The sequence below is a fragment of the Pseudophryne corroboree genome, chromosome 3 (assembly GCF_028390025.1).
Source record: "Pseudophryne corroboree isolate aPseCor3 chromosome 3, aPseCor3.hap2, whole genome shotgun sequence".
Taxonomy (NCBI): Eukaryota; Metazoa; Chordata; class Amphibia; order Anura; family Myobatrachidae; genus Pseudophryne; species Pseudophryne corroboree.
In genome coordinates this window covers 692,572,593-692,590,609 of record NC_086446.1, presented here as the reverse complement: position 1 = coordinate 692,590,609, position 18,017 = coordinate 692,572,593, and positions in this window count along the sequence as shown.

The following is an 18,017-nucleotide window of genomic DNA, read 5'->3' as shown; positions in this document are numbered from 1 at the left end:
GGATGTAGCTGGTGACACTGACTGCAGCAATGGTGGGTGCACTGCCGCTGTGCTGCAGTTAAGGGGCCAGCTGTTGCAACAGGAGTCCTAAGCAGAGGTGTTGAATCTTGTGACCGGAGGATAGGAGCCCCAGTGCCTGACAGCTGCTGTGCAGTAACAGATGCAGCACAGAGCGTATCTCTAACAGAGAGGGGGGCACTGTGTCTCCCCCGCCCTTAATCCATCTCTGGTCACAGCACTGGGGTTATGAGTTTGAAAGCAACCAGTCACTATCTGTCGGGAGTTGATTATTCACTCCCACCACATTGTGAAAACATACTGGTAGGCACACTGGCTTCCAAAGCAGAAAAAGAGTAAAACATAACCATAGTGTATGTGTATAGCGACTATGGAACAAAAAAGTAACCTACAGGCTACTATGGGCTAACGTCATCTTTAGATGGCACGATCTGCCGGGGCCAAGCATCTGCAATGCTTCTGGAATTCCAGAGCTGGGTAAATCCGAGTGGCATAGCAAATCTATGGGGGCTGCAGCTGGGGTCAGAAATGGGAGGACCATGGTAGATAGAGAAATCTGCTGCGGTCTCTCATTACTACAACTAAGGGCTACTTAGATTTTGTGGGAACACTTTTGGAAATTTCACGCAAAATGGCTTTAAGAAAAAGAAAATACACCCCTACACCCCCCCCCCCCCCCCCCCCATATACTGTAAGTTCCAACAGGGTAGGTATTTATGTGAATTAATTATTATCTGTGAAAAAGTTATATAAATATTTGTTAATCAATAAAATAAATAGTTCTGCTCCAGGTATAAAGGTTATTTTGTCCATGAAATGACAATTGCAGTTGTGTCTATCAGTAAGAAACACCAGTGGATACACTACGAGTAAAGTTACATTCAAGGACCAAAACATTGTAATTAAATGACTAGAATATGTTATCATACATTCAGCTATCTGCCAACTGAACAGAAGAAGCTGTGACCAACACTGTACTGTGACGTGATGACCGCTACAGACTTTCAGATGACAAATCCACAGCTACTTGATCCCAAGGACAAGACTTTCAAAGTTCCTTAGAAGATAAACAGAGCATTAAAACAATTTCCATATATCTTCCCTAAAAGACACATTTAAATATTCTGTCAAGAAGTTTCTTAAAAACAGTTATGCATGAACTCCTGGAAATGAATTCAGCAATTTGTAATGGATTAGTGGAGACACATTAAAAAAAAAAAAGAAAAAAGATTACAAATGTCATCTTGCCAGAGCGCTTTGATGAAATGCGTGTCTTAAAGGGAATTATAGGTAGGATGCAAGTTGCTCTTGGAAAACTGTCTGTAGCATCCACAAACCTTTAGGGCACATTCACTCTGCGTCTGTAATCACATCATGGTCAAACTGTTCCTACTGCAAAAGATGAACAGGCCATTAACTTTTCTATACCTTCAAAGCAATTTCCATTACAGTTCTCCAGAAATCCGAATCCACACGAATTTTGTGGCTCTGATCCGAACCAAACCAAAACCCAATCCGGATCGCTTGAGGAGATCCGATCTGAACAGAGTCCCAGTTGGGATCTTCCTGTGGTTCAGAATTCAGATTTTAAGTTCAATTTCGGGTTTGGATTGTACAAATTACATGATTTTCGCTATTTTTATCAATGATTATCTATTTTTAACTGACCAAAAACCGAATCCTTACAAAAATACTTAAGAGGTTTTGTCAAAACCAAATCACGATAATGAATTAAAATCAAAATACAGGGGTCCGTGCACATCTGTAAATTTAATATTTGCTCAGAATTTCCAGGCTCGCAAGCAAAACCATTGTCTTTATTTTCCTATATGATGTTTTGACAAGGCTCTGTTTTTATAGAGTAGTCGTTATTACTAGTGATGTGCACCGGAAATTTTTCGGATTTTGTGTTTTGGTTTTGGATTCGGTTCCGCGGCCGTGTTTTGGATTCGTACGCGTTTTGGCAAAACCTCCCTGAAATTTTTTTGTCAGATTCGGGTGTGTTTTGGATTCGGGTGTTTTTTTACAAAAAACCCTCAATAACAGCTTAAATCATAGAATTTGGGGGTCATTTTGATCCCATAGTATTATTAACCTCAATAACCATAATTTCCACTCATTTTCAGTCTATTCTGAACACCTCACACCTCACAATATTATTTTTAGTCCTAAAATTTGCACCAAGGTCGCTGGATGACTAAGCTAAGTGACACAAGTGGCCGACACAAACATCTGGCCCATCTAGGAGTGGCACTGCAGTGTCAGACAGGATGGCACTTCAAAAAAATAGTCCCCAAACAGCACATGATGCAAAGAAAAAAAGAGGCGCAATGAGGTAGCTGTGTGACTAAGCTAAGCGACCCAAGTGGCCGACACAAACACCTGGCCCATCTAAGAGTGGCACTGCAGTGTCAGACAGGATGGCAGATTTAAAAAATAGTCCCCAAACAGCACATGATGCAAAGAAAAAAAGAGGTGCACCAAGGTCGCTGGATGGCTAAGCTAAGCGACCCAAGTGGCCGACACAAACAACTGGCCCATCTAGGAGTGGCACTGCAGTGTCAGACAGGATGGCAGATTTAAAAAATAGTCCCCAAACAGCACATGATGCAAAGAAAAAAAGAGGCGCACCAAGGTCGCTGGATGGCTAAGCTAAGCGACCCAAGTGGCCGACACAAACACCTGCCCTATCTAGGAGTGGCACTGCAGTGTCAGACAGGATGGCACTTCAAAAAAATAGTCCCCAAACAGCACATGATGCACAGTAAAAAAGAGGCGTAATGAGGTAGCTGTGTGACTAAGCTAAGCGACCCAAGTGGCCGACACAAACACCTGGCCCATCTAGGAGTGGCACTGCAGTGTCAGACAGGATGGCACTTCAAAAAAATAGTCCCCAAACAGCACATGATGCAAAGTAAAAAAGAGGCGTAATGAGGTAGCTGTGTGACTAAGCTAAGCGACCCAAGTGGCCGACACAAACACCTGGCCCATCTAGGAGTGGCACTGCAGTTTCAGACAGGATGGCACTTCAAAAAAATAGTCCCCAAAAAGCACATGATGCAAAGAAAAAAAGAGGTGCACCAAGGTCGCTGGATGGCTAAGCTAAGCGACCCAAGTGGCCGACACAAACACCTGGCCCATCTAGGAGTGGCACTGCAGTGTCAGACAGGATGGCAGATTTAAAAAATAGTCCCCAAACAGCACATGATGCAAAGAAAAAAAGAGGTGCACCAAGGTCGCTGGATGGCTAAGCTAAGCGACCCAAGTGGCCGACACAAACACCTGGCCCATCTAGGAGTGGCACTGCAGTGTCAGACAGGATGGCAGATTTAAAAAATAGTCCCCAAACAGCACATGATGCAAAGAAAAAAAGAGGCGCAATGAGGTAGCTGTGTGACTAAGCTAAGCAACCCAAGTGGCCGACACAAACACCTGGCCCATCTAGGAGTGGCACTGCAGTGTCAGACAGGATGGCACTTCAAAAAAATAGTCCCCAAACAGCACATGATGCACAGTAAAAAAGAGGCGTAATGAGGTAGCTGTGTGACTAAGCTAAGCGACCCAAGTGGCCGACACAAACACCTGGCCCATCTAGGAGTGGCACTGCAGTGTCAGACAGGATGGCACTTCCAAAAATAGTCCCCAAATAGCACATGATGCAAAGAAAAATGAAAGAAAAAAGAGGTGCAGGCATCACAACCGACACAATTGGACTCTCCTTGGGGATTTGTGATTTAGAAGAACGCACAGTTCTTTGCTGTGCTTTTGCCATCTTAACTCTTTTAAGTTTTCTAGCAGGAGGATGAGTACTTCCATCCTCATGTGAAGCTGAACCACTAGCCTTGAACATAGGCCAGGCCCTCAGCCGTTCCTTGCCACTCCGTGTCGTAAATGGCACATTGGCAAGTTTACGCTTCTCCTCAGACGATTTTGATTTAGATTTTTGGGTCATTTTACTGAGCTTTATTTTTTGGGATTTTACATGCTCTCTACTATGACATTGGGCATCGGCCTTGGCAGACGACGTTGATGGCATTTCATCGTCTCGGCCATGACTAGTGGCAGCAGCTTAAGCACGAGGTGGAAGTGGATCTTGATCTTTCCCTATTTTACCCTCCACATTTTTGTTCTCCATTTTTTAATGTGTGGAATTATATGCCAGTAATATATCAATAGCAATGGCCTACTACCATATATACTGCGCACAACTGAAATGCACCACAGGTATGGATGGATAGTATACTTGACGACACAGAGGTGGGTAGAGCAGTGGCCTACTGTACCGTACTGCTATATATTATATACTGGTGGTCAGCAAACTGTGCAAAACTGAAATGCACCACAGGTATGGATGGATAGTATACTTGACGATACAGAGGTAGGTAGAGCAGTGGCCTACTGTACCGTACTGCTATATATTATATACTGGTGGTCAGCAAACTGTGCAAAACTGAAATGCACCACAGGTATGGATGGATAGTATACTTGAAGACACAGAGGTAGGTAGAGCAGTGGCCTACTATACCGTACTGCTATATATTATATACTGGTGGTCAGCAAACTGTGCAAAACTGATATGCACCACAGGTATGGATGGATAGTATACTTGACCACACAGAGGTAGGTAGAGCAGTGGCCTACTGTACCGTACTGCTATATAGTATATACTGGTGGTCAGCAAACTGTGCAAAACTGAAATGCACCACAGGTATGGATGGATACAGAGGCGGAACTACCGCCAGTGCAACCAGTGCGTTGCACTGGGGCCCGCCTCTGTCCAGGGGCCCAAAGCATGTAATGAGTCAAACTGACTCATTACATGCCGCTGTGCACAGCCGCCCGGAGAGAGGAGAGGAGCAGCGGTACAGGGGGGGGGGGAAGAAGGAGGAGGGAGGAGGAGGAGGGAGGTGGAGGAGGGAGCCGCAGCAGCGCTTTGTTACTGGTGGAGGCGCTGCTGCTCCTCTGCTTCACTATAGGCTGTCTTCCGAGAACAGCCTATAGTGAAGCAGAGGGTCAGCAGCAGCAGCGCCTCCACCAATAACACAGCGCTGCTGCGGCTCCCTGCTCCACCTCCCCCCTCCTCCTTCTCTCCTGCCCGGGAATCGTCAAGCTGCACTGAGGAGCCTGAGCCAGCAGAGAGGGTAAATATAATTCTTCTTTCTTTCTGTCTCTTTCTTTCTTTCTTTCTTTCTTTCTTTCTTTCTTTCTTTGTTGGGACTGCCTGCCGTAATGTGTAAAAATGGGGAACTGCCTGCCGCAATGTGTAAAAAGGGGGAATCTGCTTGCCGCTATGTGTAAAAATGGGGGACTGCCTGCCGCTATGTGTAAAAAGTGGGAACTTGCCTGCCGCAATGTGTAAAAAGGGGGAATCTGCTTGCTGCTATGTGTAAAAATGGGGTACTGCCTGCCGCTATGTGTAAAAAGGGGGAATCTGCCTGCCGCAATGTGTAAAAAGGGGGAATCTGCCTGCTGCAATGTGTAAAAATGGGGGACTGCCTGCCGCTATGTGTAAAAATGGGGAATCTGCCTGCCGCTATGTGTAAAAAGGGGGAATCTGCCTGCCGTAATGTGTAAAAAGGGGGATGCTGTCTGCCGTAATGTGTAACAAGGGCACGCTGTCTGCTGTAATGTGTAAAAAGGGGACGCTGTCTGCCGTAATGTGTAAAAAGGGGACGCTGTCTGCCGTAATGTGTAAAAAGGGGACGCTGTCTGCCGCTATGTTTAACAAGGGCACGCTGTCTGCCGTTATGTGTAAAAAGTGTACGCTGTCTGCCGCTATGTGTTACAAGGGCAAGCTGTCAGCCGTTATGTGTAAAAAGGGGATGCTGTCTGCCGTTATGTGTAAAAAGGGGGCGCTGTCTGCCGTTATGTGTAAAAAGTGCACGCTGTCTGCCGTAATGTGTAAAAAGGGGGCGCTGTCTGCCGTAATGTGTAAAAAGGGGACGCTGTCTGCCGTAATGTGAAAAAAGAGGAATCTGTCCGCTGTAAGGTGTAAAAGGGTCTCTACCTGGTGTAGTGGTGCTACTGTGCGGCGTAATTTGAATAATGGAGACTACTGTGCACCGTTTTATGAATTGGTATTATTTTGTGGCCACACCCCTTCCCCACGAAGCCATGTGTATTTTTGCCATGTGTATTTTTGCGCGCGCCTACGGCGCGCACTGCCCCTGTTTTGCAATGCAGGGGTGGGGCTCCAATGCCGTTTCTTGCGCACAGTGCTAAAATGTCTAGTTACGGCACTGTTGCTAGGTATCCATTTCTCTGGCCCTGAGCAGGTCCTCCTCACCAGATCCTCTCCAGGGGTGAGGGGGTGGACTAGGATGGGATGTGGGGGGTGGCCCAAAGCATTTTGTCGCACCTGGGCCCACCGCTCGTTAGTTCCGCCACTGGATGAATAGTATACTTGATGACACAGAGGTAGGTAGAGCAGTGGCCTACTGTACCGTACTGCTATATAGTATATACTGGTGGTCAGCAAACTGTGCAAAACTGAAATGCACCACAGGTATGGATGGATACAGAGGTGGAACTACCACCAGTGCAACCAGTGCGTTGCACTGGGGCCCGCCTCTGTCCAGGGGCCCAAAGCATGTAATGAGTCAAACTGACTCATTACATGCCGCTGTGCACAGCCGCCCGGAGAGAGGAGAGGAGCAGCGGTACGGGGGGGGGGGGGGGGAGGAGGAGGAGGGAGGTGGAGGAGGGAGCCGCAGCAGCGCTTTGTTACTGGTGGAGGCGCTGCTGCTCCTCTGCTTCACTATAGGCTGTCTTCCGAGAACAGCCTATAGTGAAGCAGAGGGTCAGCAGCAGCAGCGCCTCCACCAATAACACAGCGCTGCTGCGGCTCCCTGCTCCACCTCCCCCCTCCTCCTTCTCTCCTGCCCGGGAATCGTCAAGCTGCACTGAGGAGCCTTAGCCAGCAGAGAGGGTAAATATAATTCTTCTTTCTTTCTGTCTCTTTCTTTCTTTCTTTCTTTCTTTCTTTCTTTCTTTCTTTCTTTCTTTCTTTCTTTCTTTCTTTCTTTCTTTCTTTCTTTGTTGGGACTGCCTGCCGTAATGTGTAAAAATGGGGAACTGCCTGCCGCAATGTGTAAAAAGGGGGAATCTGCTTGCCGCTATGTGTAAAAATGGGGGACTGCCTGCCGCTATGTGTAAAAAGTGGGAATTTGCCTGCCGCAATGTGTAAAAAGGGGGAATCTGCTTGCCGCTATGTGTAAAAATGGGGTACTGCCTGCCGCTATGTGTAAAAAGGGGGGATCTGCCTGCCGCAATGTGTAAAAAGGGGGAATCTGCCTGCTGCAATGTGTAAAAATGGGGGACTGCCTGCCGCTATGTGTAAAAATGGGGAATCTGCCTGCCGCTATGTGTAAAAAGGGGGAATCTGCCAGCCGTAATGTGTAAAAAGGGGGATGCTGTCTGCCGTAATGTGTAACAAGGGCACGCTGTCTGCTGTAATGTGTAAAAAGGGGACGCTGTCTGCCGTAATGTGTAAAAAGGGGACGCTGTCTGCCGTAATGTGTAAAAAGGGGATGCTGTCTGCCGCTATGTTTAACAAGGGCACGCTGTCTGCCGTTATGTGTAAAAAGTGTACGCTGTCTGCCGCTATGTGTTACAAGGGCAAGCTGTCAGCCGTTATGTGTAAAAAGGGGATGCTGTCTGCCGTTATGTGTAAAAAGGGGGCACTGTCTGCCGTTATGTGTAAAAAGTGCACGCTGTCTGCCGTAATGTGTAAAAAGGGGGGCGCTGTCTGCCGTAATGTGTAAAAAGGGGACGCTGTCTGCCGTAATGTGAAAAAAGAGGAATCTGTCCGCTGTAAGGTGTAAAAGGGTCTCTACCTGGTGTAGTGGTGCTACTGTGCGGCGTAATTTGAATAATGGAGACTACTGTGCACCGTTTTATGAATTGGTATTATTTTGTGGCCACACCCCTTCCCCACGAAGCCATGTGTATTTTTGCCATGTGTATTTTTGCGCGCGCCTACGGCGCGCACTGCCCCTGTTTTGCATGCAGGGGTGGGGCTCCAATGCCGTTTCTTGCACACAGTGCTAAAATGTCTAGTTACGGCACTGTTGCTAGGTATCCATTTCTCTGGCCCTGAGCAGGTCCTCCTCACCAGATCCTCTCCAGGGGTGAGGGGGTGGACTAGGATGGGATGTGGGGGGTGGCCCAAAGCATTTTGTCGCACCTGGGCCCACCGCTCGTTAGTTCCGCCACTGGATGGATAGTATACTTGACGACACAGAGGTAGGTAGAGCAGTGGCCTACTGTACCGTACTGCTATATAGTATATACTAGTGGTCAGCAAACTGTGCAGAACTGAAATGCACCACAGGCATGGATGGATAGTATACTTGACGACACAGAGGTAGGTAGAGCAGTGGACTACTGTACCAGACTGCTATATATATAGTTATACTGGTGGTCAGCAAAATTCTGCACTGTCCTCCTACTATATACTACAATGCAGCACAGATATGGAGCGTTTTTCAGGCAGAGAACGTATAATACTGGTGGTCACTGGTCAGCAAAACTCTGCACTGTCCTCCTACTATATAATACTGCTGGTCCCCAGTCCCCACAATAAAGCAATTAGCATATCTGAGCACAGATATTTGCAGCACAATTTGCAGCCCACTGAACATAGAAACTGAGAGGACGCCAGCCACGTCCTCTCACGATCATCTCCAATGCACGAGTGAAAAATGGCAGCGACTCGCGGCTCCTTTTATAGAATACGAATCTCGCAAGAATCCGACCGCGGGATGATGACGTTCGGGCGCGCTCGGGTTAACCGAGCAAGGTGGGAGGATCCGAGTCTGCCTTGGACCCGTGTAAAATGGGTGAAGTTCGGGGGGGTTCGGATCCAGAGGATCCGAACCCGCTCATCACTAGTTATTACTGTGTAAATTGCAAGTTTTGGGGTCCACTGACAGACTCTCCAGTTATCCACTGCATATACAACCAGTCACTATATATAGATATATTATACAGTAAATATATATTTATATATAAATACACAAAAGTATCTTTATCTTGCGCCAACTCAGAAGCGGCACACTGGGAGAGGTCTTTGTTGGAAAACCTCAAACACATGCAAAGAGAACATAAATTCCCAAGTGCGCTAATAGTGAAAATGTAGTTACACAAATCTTCCAGCGGTTAATTCGTCGGAAAATGTAGACTGGAGGATATTTAGATCTGGGGACCTGTAACAGACACCCCTCACCAAAAAGTCACCCAAACAAGAGGCCAACAGGCCAATTAATAAAAAGTTTTTTTTAATAACATATATTTGAACATATGAATTTTGGTACACAATTCAAGATATAAAATTGTATCAATAAAACACAGCCACAACCAACATGTTTGTAGGATGGAATTCTAGATACTCCCTCACCTTTTTCAAGGTGCGAGCTCAAAGGGAGTATCTTCACAAACTAGGGTGTGATTTTCTGACTGACAAACCCAACGCGTTTCGTCTGATCGACTTCATCAGGGGTAACACATATAGGGAAAAGGATGAATTGCACTTGATAAATTCTTATGGCAGATCGTAACCTCTAAATAGGGATTAATCAAATTCTCCTTTATTAGAATTTAATGGGTACAGCTCCTATATTCGTGCTTCTAACTGGAGCTTAAGTGGTTATCCTTTATGTATATATAAAATCTATAGAATAGTGTTTTTGTAAACACTGCCTTAAAACTAATCAAAATTCCTCCAGGGCCGTCTAAAAAATCTTAATCATAGTCCATTGGGACTGTCAGCAACCATATATTGGCGTTTTTGCAGACTAAAATGTGGTCTTCTACTCTTATGGTGAAAATTATTTCTTTTTTCAATGTTGACTCACGTAAAATTCAAAGCTTATATGGCTGGTTTGGTAATCACAAGGGTAAAAGAGATGCAGCTTCCTCAATAAGTTTCAAGGAATAGATCCCTGGAGAAGGTTTGGCTGTGTTTGGAAATCACAGCCAAACCTTCTCCAGGGATCTATTCCTTGAAACTTATTGAGGAAGCTGCATCTCTTTTACCCTTGTGATTACCAAACCAGCCATATAAGCTTTGAATTTTACGTGAGTCAACATTGAAAAAAGAAATAATTTTCACCATAAGAGTAGAAGACCACATTTTAGTCTGCAAAAACGCCAATATATGGTTGCTGACAGTCCCAATGGACTATGATTAAGATTTTTTAGACGGCCCTGGAGGAATTTTGATTAGTTTTAAGGCAGTGTTTACAAAAACACTATTCTATAGATTTTATATATACATAAAGGATAACCACTTAAGCTCCAGTTAGAAGCACGAATATAGGAGCTGTACCCATTAAATTCTAATAAAGGAGAATTTGATTAATCCCTATTTAGAGGTTACGATCTGCCATAAGAATTTATCAAGTGCAATTCATCCTTTTCCCTATATGTGTTACCCCTGATGAAGTCGATCAGACGAAACGCGTTGGGTTTGTCAGTCAGAAAATCACACCCTAGTTTGTGAAGATACTCCCTTTGAGCTCGCACCTTGAAAAAGGTGAGGGAGTATCTAGAATTCCATCCTACAAACATGTTGGTTGTGGCTGTGTTTTATTGATACAATTTTATATCTTGAATTGTGTACCAAAATTCATATGTTCAAATATATGTTATTAAAAAAAACTTTTTATTAATTGGCCTGTTGGCCTCTTGTTTGGGTGACTTTTTGGTGAGGGGTGTCTGTTACAGGTCCCCAGATCTAAATATCCTCCAGTCTACATTTTCCGACGAATTAACCGCTGGAAGATTTGTGTAACTACATTTTCACTATTAGCGCACTTGGGAATTTATGTTCTCTTTGCATATATTTATATATGTATATATATACTGTATATATAAAACTATCGTGCTATGTCTGTTTGTCAGGGAATAAAAGACCCCAAAACGTTGCAAAGAAATTGCTGTTGATGTGATTCTTGAATAAGTCCATGGAGTGCCGATTGTTCATACATATATATATAAAATATATATATATATATATATATATATATATATAAACCCAATGTCCAGCACTCCATTAAAGTAATAGTGGCGTGGGTGCCCTCACAATACAATACCGAATAGGCAGTATACAGACATTCCTGGTGCGGCACTCCACTTCAATAATCACTGACTCCAATCCAAATAAACGTCAAACTTTGAAGTTTATTTGGATTGGAGTCAGTGATCATTGAAGTGGAGTGCTGCACCAGGGATGTCTATTTATATATAATATATATATATATATATATATATATATATATATATATATACATATATATATATATACATATATATACATACACACACACTGTTCTACCTGTTCTGTTCTTCACACAGGAGTTACTGATTTTCATGGTTGGAAATCCAAGTGAGTGTTCAAGATTTTGTAAATCTATAGAGCTGTAAATTTGACACATCTTAATGTGAGTAAATATTAATCCATGGTTCTTGGCGTTACCCGAGGAGCACCCATAGCAAATACAGTGACAGGACTATTTTTGGTAGTTTATTAAATTCTACACACTGGAGGAGCAATCCAAATTTTGATCCAAGTGTCCATTTAGGCGTTATCGTTCATGCAACGCAAGCCACGCATCGGTAATGACGTCATTATGTCAACCCCCTTTTCATCCCCTTAGGCAAGGTTTTTAAAATTCTAATTACATTGTTTTCCTATTTCCCACCTGCAGATTACCTGTTAAATTTCACCTTCTATCATATTGGGAAGTAAGAGAATTAGTGATGAATCAGTCAGTCAGTCAGTCAGTGAAAGCTTTTGCATATACTGTATATATATATATATATATATATATATCAATAGATAGATATATAGATGGGGCGTGGCTTTGCTGCAACAGGCATGATCTTGCAGGAAAAGACTACTTTATACCACAATTTTGCAACCTGCATGCCCAGATATTGGCCACTACAGGAAAAATAAAAATCCTGGTTCATGCTCCTTACATTATTTGGCATTTTTCATCTGTATAGTAATGCCCATTACACATTATGTCACACATCGTTATGCCCATTACACATTATGCCACACACTGTAATGACCATAACACATTATACCCACACCGTAATACCCATTACATAATGACACACCAAAACGCCCATTGAACAATTTACCACACACCGTATCGGCCATTACAAAATATGCAGCAAACCATAATGCCCATTACACATTATGCCTCACACTGTAATGCCCATTACACAATGACACACCACAGTGCCCATGACACAATATGCCACATACCATATCGCCCATGACACAATATGCCACATACCGTATCACTCATAACACATTACACCACACACCATAATGACAATTACACAATATGCCACACATAGTTATGCGTCACACACAATAATGCCCCTTACAAATTACTCCCCACAGTAAAGCTTCTACTTACTTTTAAATTAACTGCTCATTGTCAGGGGTCTCATGCTCGTTGCCAGGGATTCCATGCATGGTGCCAGGGATTTCATGCACTGGGTTCCATGCTTGTTGCCAGGGGCTTCCCTGCTCACTGCCAGGGGTCTCATGCTCATTATCAAGGGGTTTCCCTGCTTGCTGCCAGAGGTCTCATGCTCATTGCCAAGGAGTTTCCTGCTCATTGCCAAGATGTTTTCTGCTCATTGCCAAGGGACTCATGCTCATTACCAAGCGGTTTCATGCTCATTGCCAATGGGGTTCCCTGCTCATGACCAGGGATTTCTTGCTCATTGCCAAGGGGTTTCTTGCTCATTGCCAAGGGGTTTCCTGCTCATAGCCAAGGGTTTTATGCTCATTGCCAAGGGTTTCATGCTCATTGCAGAGGGGTTTTCCCTGCTTGCTGCCAGGGGTCTCATGCTCGTTGCCAAAGGGTTTCATGCTCATTGCCAAGGGTTTCAGTTCCCAGCCATCAGTGACAGAGAGCACCAGGAGCCACCCCAAATGTCCACCACGGAGCAGGAGACACACTAGAGGTCCTACTTGTCCTCTAGCATCTGTCTCCTACTCTGTGGTGGCCATTTTGGGTGTGCTTTTTTTTTACACAGTGGGCTCCCCGCAGCCCCCGGTGGTCCCAAGCTGCTATGGGGGCTATTGTTATGCAACTGCCCACCTAAATAAAAAAATAAAAAAACTTTGTTGATGCTGGTGGCCAAGACATTCCGGAAGTCCATTCCTGGTGATATCATTTTTCACAAGACCTTCAGGATATATATTATGTATACAAAATTGTAAGGGTTGTGTCTGTACATAGACTTTTTTTTTTAAATATACCTCAATCAGCTGTTTATGAACAATGTAGATGAAGAAGAAAAAAAATCAGAATTTTTGTCTGTCTGTTCATTCCGACATCATGCAAATCCTATTGTATGAATGTGGATTGCGTCTTTACTACTGGATAGCTTAGTGACCTAGAAAGAAACGGAGGTACGTATTATCTCAATGTGACATCAGGAAGAGGAGCAATAAAGGAAAAAACAGACACTTGACACTAAGAGTGTGCAGGCTCCTCAAGTCCACAATGACATACAGTATATATATATATATATATATATTTTCTTACTTTAATAATCTTCAACTGTACCACATCCAGCAGTCTTCTGCCACCTGATACTTATTCCAGTGTCATCTGCTGATGTAGCTATGTTTATTTACCCTGTACTTGTCCTATATTGTCGTCAACTGTAAGTTGCTGTTTTCCTGTTTGATTATTTGTTTATGTACTCTGTAATTGGGCGCTGCGGAACCCTTGTGGCGCCATATAAAGGATAATAATAATAATAATAATAATAATAATATGTATATATATATATAGACAAGCATGGAGGCGCGGCACTCAGCTTTTCAGAAAATGAAGAGACGGACACGTATTGCCGATGTCAACGTTTCAATGTGTATTCACATTTTCGTCAGGACAGAGAATAGTATAAAATTACATACCTTTTATAGCCAAACACCATGTGCACTGCAGCCGTGGGGAACGGGACCAAACACCCGCCCCCTGGTCGCCTAATGCTGACGTCATCCGTAGACGACTATTCAGACGTGATTACCATCACCATAGTTACTAAAAACAAAACACATAACACAATGACTAAACTGTGATATATTGGTTCAGAGTGATTAAAGCTAATAACGCTAATAAGCGATCATACATGATGAGAAAATGGGATTAAGTAAGATAACAGGAAAATTGTTAAAGGACATGCATGCTACCAATAATTAACATAGTTATCTCAGAGCCGCATAAGAGATGTTCTCGTTCAAACCTCTAGGGCTAATAACATCCAACCGGTGTATCCACTCAGCCTCTCATCTCAGTAATTTTAACCCCCTATTGCCACCTCGGATATCAGCGGGGATCATATCGATCATCCTATAGCGTAAAGTATTTAATTGATGTTTATATTCTAAAAAATGTCTCGCTACTGGCTGGTCACTTTTACCAGTGAGAAGGGCGGCTCTGATGGCTGCCCGATGTTGTCCCATCCGGACTTTAAATTTACAAATAGTTTTGCCAATGTAGCAGAGACCACAAGGGCATAATATCTGATAAATTACATAAGTAGAATTACAATTAAAGTAATATCTAATTTTGTAAATCTTACCTAAATGAGGGTGAGAGAATGTGTCACCTGTCAACATAAATTGGCAGGTGACACAAGTACATCTAAAACACCCCACTCTATTGTTGTCCATAAAGGTGGAAGATGTTCCTTTTTTAGAAAAATTGGAGTTGGTTTTAACGAGGATGTCCCTGAGGTTACGTCTTCTTTTATAACAAGGCATGAGCTGCCGCTGATTAATTGCTACAGCTTCATAATTTTGAACTAGAGGCCACCATTTTTTTGCTGACTTATTAACCATGGCTGAGGAAGAGTGATATTTATTAACCCACGGGAATTTAGCGGCCATATTACTATCGTCGCTTGATGATTTATTTAATAATACATTTCTATCTAAAGCCATTACTGTATTTTTGGCCTCTTGTAATTTATCATTTTTATACCCTCTAATCAATAATTTACTAATCAAGATGTCAATTTCTTTCTCCGCTGTGGACCTATCACTATTAATGCGGTAAATACGAACCATCTGTGAATATGGAAGACCATTAATGAGGGGGCGTGGATGGCAACTTTGGGCTTGTAGCAAAGTATTTCTATCTGTGGCCTTTATAAACAAATTAGTAACTAGTTTGTCATTAACTATAGTCAAATTAACATCCAAAAAACTGATATTATGTTGGCTACAAGAATAAGTAAATTTTATTGGGCCTTCAGTAGAATTATGTTGAATCAATATATTCTGCAAGCTTGATATATCATCTTGCCATAAAATAAAAATATCATCGATAAATCTGGCATAAAGTGCTATTTTGGAAAAAATAACTGAATCTGAAAAAAATAAAGCATGTTCAATGGAAAACATAAAAATATTGGCGTACGCAGGGGCAACCGAACTGCCCATTGCGCACCCTTTTACCTGTAAATAAAAATCGTTATTGTACAGAAAAAAATTGTTATGTAATAATAATTCAAGCAATGACGCAATCAATTCAATAGTATTACCATCAAAGGTACTTTTCACAGATAGGAACGATTTAACGGCAGCTATACCCATGTCGTGGGGAATAGAGGTATAAAGATTAACTACATCTACACAGACCAACCAGCTATTAGGAGGGATGGAATGAATATCCTGTAACTTATTCAAAAAGGAGGTAGTATCTAAAAGAAAAGTAGATTCCTTTTTAATCAAAGGTTGGAGTAAGGAATCTAAAAACACAGCCACCGGTTGGAAAAGAGAACCACGGGCAGAAACAATAGGTCTGCCGGGAGGGGGGGATACCCCCTTGTGTATTTTCGGTATGGTGTAAAATACTGGGGCCAATGGGAATGGTGGACATAATACCTCTTTAATTTTTTCATGTAAAAAACCTGAGGCAACTGCCTGTTGTAAAATTGCTTGTAATTTATCACAGCACTGCTTAGTGGGATCTCCAGACAATTTCTGATAAACTTGAGTATCAGATAATTGTTTCATGATCTCAGCATGATAATCGGGGGTATCTTGCAATACAATTGCTCCACCCTTATCCGCTGGCCTTATAATTAATGATTTGTTACAAGAAAGAGATTTTAATGCCTGTCGTTCCCTTACTGTTAGGTTAGGGTGACTATTAGGAGAAGAAGAAGTTCCCTGGTGAACTTCTAAGTCCAATGTCCGGATAAAAGTTTTTATGGATGCGTTATTAGACATAGGGTCAAATGAAGAAGGTGGTTGAAACTGTTTCAGCTGTTGTGGTATTGCAAAATTAGATGCTGGAATCTGATCCTTAAAATGTTCACTCAAACGAAGTTTTCTGGAAAGATCATATTTTTCTATATTCCATTCAAGTTGGTCAAAATCTGTGGTAGGAACGAATGAAAGTCCTTTACTGAGGAGGCTATATTCTCCATCTGAAAGCTCATGTGAAGACAAATTAAAGATTAGGTCTTTTTGTATAGGGGTGGGCGACCCACTCTTCCTCTTCCTCTCTGTTTGACGCCCTCGTCTCGTGAATCTGCGCTTGCGGTGACAGGAGCTTTCCTGGTTCTTGAACCACTGCGGACACCTAAAGGGTCACTGCCTCTCTGTGCTTGATCACACTCACTGGTGGAGCTTCCTGCCTCCTGCGACGAGTCAGTTTCAAATCGTGAGGCATAGGTTTTTGAATGTTGACGTTTATTACGATGAAAAAACGGGCGCTTGTTATCCTGCATCGAGTTGCCACCTAGCCACCGGTATACTGCATGTCGCTCATAATCATTTTCCACCTTAGTTAATTTTTGTTTCTTGAAAGCCAAAAGCTCCTTTTTATAGGTTGTCACTTGTTGTTGGAGGCGTTCCACCCAGTTTACACTGGTGTCAGTCGTTAAAGTCGGTAAATGTATGGCCTCAAAAGAAGAAATCGTATCCTTAATAATTTGAAGTTCTTTTGTAGACTGTTCTATGACTAGGATCATGAGATCAAATGAGCAGTGATTCAGAATTGCTATCCAGCGTTTACAGAAAGCAGGATCTTGTCTTCCTATTGTCGGGCAATTCCGCACCCGAAAGCCTCGGGGGATCTTTTTTAGCTTATAATAGTCACTAAGTGACACACAGTGCAAATGAAAATCCACTTCTTTCCTTTTAAGACGTAAGAGATCTCGGTATACAATCCCTGGTGTAGCTGCTTCTGTTTCATCATTAATGCCCGTGGTACACAAGATGCTTTCTATCTCAGAATCAGTATAGGTGAACCTGTCACCAATAGGGTACTGAAACTGGCCGCAGATATCCTCGGCTCCAGCTGTTGTCTGTGACATTTTTGTAGCACTTGGAATGAATCACCCTTAAGCTCAAAGAAAAAATAGAATAAACAAGTCCCGTACTAGATCCTGGTATACTGAAACCAAATCACAGTTTTTGTCTAAAGTGTCCAGTGCATAAATGTTAAAAACAACCGCTGCTGCTAGCAGAAGAAAAACATCCTGTAGTGTCTTGGTGTTAGTTCAGTGTAATACGCAGGGTGCCCCGACTTAGAGTACTCACTTCCGATGGTGTCTACTCTTAAATAGTATGCTCCGGGGTCTGGCACTCCATAGTAATAAGAATAAGATGCGCCGGTGCCCTCGCTGGTAATGGATAGACAAGCATGGAGGCGCGACAGTCAGCTTTTCAGAAAATGAAGAGACGGACACGTATTGCCGATGTCAACGTTTCAATGTGTATTCACATTTTCGTCAGGACAGAGAATAGTATAAAATTACATACCTTTTATAGCCAAACACCATGTGCACTGCAGCCGTGGGGAACGGGACCAAACACCCGCCCCCTGGTCACCTAATGCTGACGTCATCCGTAGACGACTATTCAGACGTGATTACCATCACCATAGTTACTAAAAACAAAACACATAACACAATGACTAGACTGTGATATATTGGTTCAGAGTGAT